Source organism: Sceloporus undulatus, chromosome 5 (assembly GCF_019175285.1).
Source record: "Sceloporus undulatus isolate JIND9_A2432 ecotype Alabama chromosome 5, SceUnd_v1.1, whole genome shotgun sequence".
Taxonomy (NCBI): Eukaryota; Metazoa; Chordata; class Lepidosauria; order Squamata; family Phrynosomatidae; genus Sceloporus; species Sceloporus undulatus.
In genome coordinates this window covers 161,810,870-161,817,116 of record NC_056526.1, presented here as the reverse complement: position 1 = coordinate 161,817,116, position 6,247 = coordinate 161,810,870, and the positions used below count along the sequence as shown (strand labels likewise).

Genomic DNA, 6,247 nt, shown 5'->3' with positions numbered 1-6,247 from the left:
ATATATATATATATATATATATATATATATATATATATATATATATATATTTGTAGGGCCTCCAGTTTGGTTCTATGATCAATGTCTAGCAAATGTTGACCACAGAGTTCCACTGGAGGAGCTAGAGATTCCTAGAGAGGTGTTCTCTTAGGTTAAAAAAAACAGTGTTTTCAATTTGCATTTTTTCCACATTCACAGGGGTCCTTCACCCCTAACCCCAGCAAATGTGGAGGGACCACAGTAGAACTATTTTCAGATTCATGGAGCTGCAACCACAATTTTCTACTGATGTCATCTGAAGTAGGAGGTCTTCCTTCAGTAGAATACATAATTCTTTGAGCCAGTGATGTAGTGCATGTGCTTACAGTAACTACACAAAAAGTTTAGCACCCAAAAAATTACTTATTCTTAGTGTGGAGTTCTGAGACAAGCATCAACTATCAATATGCAAAGGGATCTTGTAGAACCTTTGAGATTAACTGGACAAAACACATTGTAACATAAGCTTACATGAAACAGATCATCCCAAAGGGGCGGCTTGAAGTTGCTCCTGAGAATGCCGGATGGGGGCTGATGCAACTGCATGCCACAGCCCCAGTTTGCCTTTTTGCCAGCTCAAAAAGAAGTGGCAAAATGGCTCTCCTTTTTGAGCTGGCAAAAAGCTTGCTTTTCCCACCCCTCCATTGCTTTACAGCGCTCCTGTAGCATATAAACATTGCACCACTGGAACACCCTGAATCTAGCTGCCATGTGGACAGCTGGGTGGTGCGGAGCCAGCTTCTGGGTGTGCATCGTGTGCATGCCACGCCCCTAAGCCAGTTAAAAGTCGGCTTCTCATGCTAGCTGGAAGCCAGCTTTTCATACTGGCTGTTGGCCTACTTTTTCAAATGCGATAAATTCTTGGTGTGGCGAATCATTGGCAGAGTGGAGTTTCCTCAACAGCCAGTCAGAGTCAGGCTGGCGGCAAAGGTGAGGAATGCCTAAAGAGAGATTATAAAAGAAGAAGAGCAAGTGGAAAAGTGAAATCAGTGTGTCATTGAAGAGTTTAAAAAAAACAGTTCAGGGTGGCTCATAACTGCCTTGTTCTGTGGGAATGATAATTGGGATTTGAGCCAGGATTCATAGTGCTGATGAGGAGGCATTATAAGGACTTGTTCTAAGACAATGAGAAAACAGGTTAAAATGGAAACAGTCAGTGAGGGAACTTGGAAAAGGAAATAGTTTGTAGCAAGGGAAGAGCTGTATATAATGCCACCAAATGATTTACTAATCAATTGTAAAATGATACAAACTTAAGATCTGCTGTAAATAAAGCTCATATCCCTTCTTGTTTACAGAAGAGTGGCTTGAATTAATTTATAATCAAAAACATCATAAGCATGCTACCAAAACAATAAAACACAAAAAATAAGGATACTGGGAGTCACTTATTAAGGGAGTTTATTGGGAAAAGAATTGGGACTGGTAGACATCTCAAGGGTTAAAGAGATGTTTCTGGGTTAAAGGAATCATAAGACCATCATAAGGGAAAAAGAACCCTGTGGTCATTGTGACACTTGGTGTGGTTGTGATATATAAGTATGAGAGATTATGTTATCCTGCCACATTACTGCACTACACTGTTATAGTGCTGCTATTCCACTTTTATTGCTCTGTCTTCCTTATGTTGCATTCTGAGGTTTGTAGTTCCGTGAGGTCTAAGAGCTCTCTGGCTAGGAATTCTAAATGCCACTCCTTAAACTGCAGATCCCAGAATACAACAATAGGCAGCCAGAGCAGTTAAAGTAGAATAACAGTGCTATAAGAGTGTAGTGCGGTAATCTAGTTGATGTCTACTACAAAAAATTACCATTGTCAACCATTCCTTAAAGCAGCAGCACCAATATGGGATTCCCCCCCCCCCCCCCCGAGGAGAGTAGAAGAATGACAGCCAACTCTGCATATGTTGAATGGTATTAGTAAGCCACTTCATGCAGGTTACCCATAGATGCTGATTATAACATTTGTTCTAATTCAAAACAATCCTTTCTATGGTATCATGACTATGGCTGTCTCAGAACATATATTGTGCTATGTTCCACTGAAAAGTCCTGGTCATTAAAGAGGAAAATAATACCATTCCAGCAGAATATTGCAGGAAGGAACCAATAATTCATTAAAATCAAAATGAGTTACTAGCTAGTTCTGCTGTTGATGTTGGACTGATGGTTATGAGGAGTTCTGTGTGTGTGTGTGTGTGTGTAGAGAGACTTTTGCACTTTCTGTACATTTATTACACATCCTTTTCAGTTCACAGCTACTAATAAATAAGACAGTTCTCATTTCCCTAGCTAATACTTCCTTTCTCCATCTGTCTAAGAATGTAATATATAATATCTGTGCAACAACAATCTTTAGTGAATTCTTTTTAACACTCTTGGCTGTCGTCTACGAAGAAACACTTCACAATGCTGAATATTACACTTGTAAATGGTTCATAATTATCCCCTCAAACCGCTGTCAATCAGCTTAATTTGCAAAGATTTAGTTTACAAAAACTTAAAAGAACATTTTTAATATAATCCAGAAAGTCCTGTGGCTTCCTACAAATATAGTCCTATCAGTTTATCAAACCATGCTCAATAAATACACAAATTTAGCCTCACCACTTCATTCCATCAGGGGCTGGCCTGAAGAAAGAGGCTCCTCCCTCCCTAACTGTCATCTTTCGGCCTCTGAGGGAGAGAGTAGGCTGGCCCAGTTCCATTAGGGGCTAGCCTGAAGAAGAAGAGCCCTCCCTCCGGTCCATCTGCCTTGGTCCAGGCCTCAGAGGGAGAGAAGAATGCTGGACCTGATTCCCTCCCCCCTCACCATTCCCTTCTCCTTTTCTGTCATGTCTTTTAGATTGTAAGCCTGTGGGCAGGGAACTGTCTGTTATCCCCTCTATTGTAAACCGCTCGGATTCCCAGTGATTGGACGGTATATAAATAAAACCTATTATTATTATTATTATTATTATTATTATTATTATTATTATTATTATTCCCAGTTCTGTCAGTCTTCTCACATGGGGGAAACAAATCTGAACATGATAGTGGGGACCCTGATATTTTTGTTTCTTTATTGCATAAAGATCATCTATAGCTCTGAGAAGCTCTCCTAGCTAGATCTCGTCCTTTACACAGGAGAAGAGTGATGGAACTGGGGTAATGGCTAGTGTTCTTTGTGTGTTGCTAGAATATGCTTTTATAACAGCTGCATAGATCTTATGGATCACTAGATTCTGAATTGATTCATAGTTCTTTGTGGGATTTTCAGACTACGTGGCTGTGTTCGGGAAGAGTTTATTCCTAATGTTTCTCCAGCACCTGTGGCTGGCATCTTCAGAGAATGCTGACAAGGATGAAAGTGGTGTACACACACACACACACACACACACACACACACACACTGTGTGACTCTTAAGAGACACCCTGAGGCCTTGCCATTCAATACAGACCAACAGAGAGATTAACATATAAATCACATCCTCTCAACCAAGGATCACACAGTATGTGTGTGTCCCCACTCACTCCCATGCCAGCATTCTCTGAAGATGCCGGCCACAGATGTTAGTGAAATGTAAGGAATAAACTTTTCCAGAATACAGCCACATAGCCCCAAAGCCCCACAAAGACTGTGAATACATCCATGAAAGCCATTGATTTCATACTGAATGGATTACTTTATCAATTTGAATTTAGCAAAAATTGTGTTATTTTGGCAGCCAGTGTATTTAGACTCTTCATACTCAGATTTAAAAACAGCTTAATCTGTGAATTTCTGCATCTACACACTTTTAGATGAATGTATAAAAAGTTATCATAATGTTTGATTACTCCCCTTTCCATCTATTAAAATGAAAGAGGAGTAATTAATAATATTTTTCAAAATTTCTTATTGGCAAAGTGAAATGCTTTTTATACATTCAGAGGTATAAAATAATTGCCCAAGATGTTATAAGATTTTCTTGAAAAGATTTGTTTGGGGGGGGGATTTTCATTGCTAACAAGGTCAATGCAATTTTAGGATGCATCAATAGACGTATAGTATCTAGATCAAGGGAAGAAATAGTGCTACTCTATTCTGCTCTGGTAAGGCCCCACCTGGAATATTGTGTTCAGTTCTGGGCACCACAATTTAAAAAGGAAGTTGAAAAAAAGGAGGGCGACTAAAATGGTGAAGGATCTGGAAATCATGTCCTATGAGGAAGAACTTAGGGAGCTGGGGATGTTTAGCCTGGAGAAGAGAAGGTTAAGAGGTGATATGATAGCCCTGTTTAAATACTTGAAGGGATATAATATTGAGGCGGGAGCAAGCTTGTTTTCTGCTGCTCCAGAGACTAGGACCCGGAACAATGGATGCAAGCTCCAGGAAAAGAGATTCCACTTCAACATTAGGAGGAACTTCCTGACAGTAAGGGCTGTTGGACAGTGGAACACACTCCCTTGGAGTGTAGTGGAGTCTCCTTCCTTGGAGGTCTTTAAACAGAGGCTGGATGGCCATTTGTCAGGGATGCTTTTATTGAGATTTCCTGTGTGGCAGGAGGTTGGACTGGATGGCCCTTGTGGTCTCTTACAACTCTGTGATTCTATGATTCTATAAGAGAGAATGACTCGCCTAAGGTCATCCAGTGGGTTTCCATGGCCAACTGGGGATTCCATGCCTCATCTCCTGGAGACTTAGTTCCACACTCAAAACACTACATTGTAACTTCTGGCAGTGACAGCAGGGCATTTGGTTGCAGTAGTTGTCCCAGTGATCGCCCAAACAGGAATATAAGGATCAATATCATTATTCTCCTCTTGGGGAAGAGAGAAGAGGGGCTTGAAAGGGGTTCTAATCTGCAGCAGATAAGGACTTGGGAGATGTGGAGGGGACAAGACTTACAGGCTGCAGGACAGGAACCACAGAGCATCATGCCATTTTTTTTTAATATAGGCCTGTTACAGACTGCCAAAATAAAGCTGCTTCGGGTCTCTTTGGAGGTATGCTATTTAAATGATGCATGGGTCCTAAGAGTCCGGAGGTTGTGCCAAAGCCACACTCCATTCCTAAGCACTGGAGTGCAGCTTTGGTACAGCTTCCGGATTCTTAGGATCTATGCATCATTTAAACAGCATACCTCCAAAGAGACCCGAAGCAGCTTTATTTTGGCAGTCTGTAACAGGCCATTGTTAGAAAGTTAGAGGATAGGGTTGTATAGATCTTTTGTAGTAGTCACCATAGTATTATTTTGGACATTAAATGAGAGTTGTGGAGAGCAAGAAAACACCTTATAACAATTAACAAAGATTCTTTTTCTTTTCTTTTTTTTGTGATACATTTCCCCCATTCCCAGGGAAGGAAAATGGGAGGGGAAGAGGGGTTCTTTGAAGGAAAGCGAAATAAAAGAAAGCCGATTTTCTGGGTTTTTGAAGGTGGGAGTATGAACAGTGGAAAAGAGGGTGGAAAAGAGAATAGAAGTAAGTTATAGAAAGTGGAAGAAAGTGAGAAACAGTAAAAGAGAAAGTGAAGAGAAAGTGAACTGAAAAGTGAGAGTAGCTGATTGGTGAAAGGACAAGGAGAAAGGCAAAGGACAAAGGGCAATGGCGGATAGAAGCAAGATGGTATTATAGAAGGAGAGCTGAGGGGAGTGGGCAAATAAGAAAAGGTTTGGAAATCAGGGGAGATTACAGCAGAGAGAAAAAATTAGGGTAGCAGACAGAAGGAAAAGAGATAGATTTTGCATTTGAAGGAGGACTGGGGAGGAGACTGCAATTGAGGGATGTGAAAGGGAGTGTTTGTCCTAGCCATTTGGTCATCTGGGTAGAGAAAGAAAAAGACAGGTGGAGGATGGGGATAAGACAACATGTGGGTGAGCTGTGATGGAATAAGTTGTCATACCAAAGACAGACCATAATTTAGCTACTGAACACAAACATTTCATGTGGAGATCTGAGTTTTGACCCACGTGTCATCAGTTGATTTTTCATAAGTCTACTTCCAGGAAGGACCTGCTTCTAGTCAGACCAGACAGTATAAGGCTAACTCAGAAGTGGACAAACTCTAGCCTGAAGACCAGATGAGGTAACATAGGCCTAATCTGTTGCTATCTCCAGTCAGCAATATAGATAATGGATAAAAAGTTATTTAAAGGATGATCAGCTGTTGGACAAAAGTGAACTCTGCTTTGTAGCCTGAGAGGCTACTGTATGGAACTAATCTTTGTTTTGTACTGTGGCAAGAT

At 40.8% G+C, this 6,247-nt stretch overlaps 1 long non-coding RNA gene across 1 annotated transcript in view; it reads right to left on the bottom strand.

The window, feature by feature from the left end:
- LOC121932170 overlaps positions 1 to 980 on the bottom strand; it is a 4,360-nt gene extending 3,380 nt beyond the window's left edge. Inside the window, exon 1 of the long non-coding RNA XR_006104281.1 lies at positions 880 to 980. This is a non-coding gene — a long non-coding RNA (uncharacterized LOC121932170). The remainder of the gene's footprint in view (positions 1 to 879) is intronic.
- Positions 981 to 6,247: the final 5,267 nt, after the last annotated feature.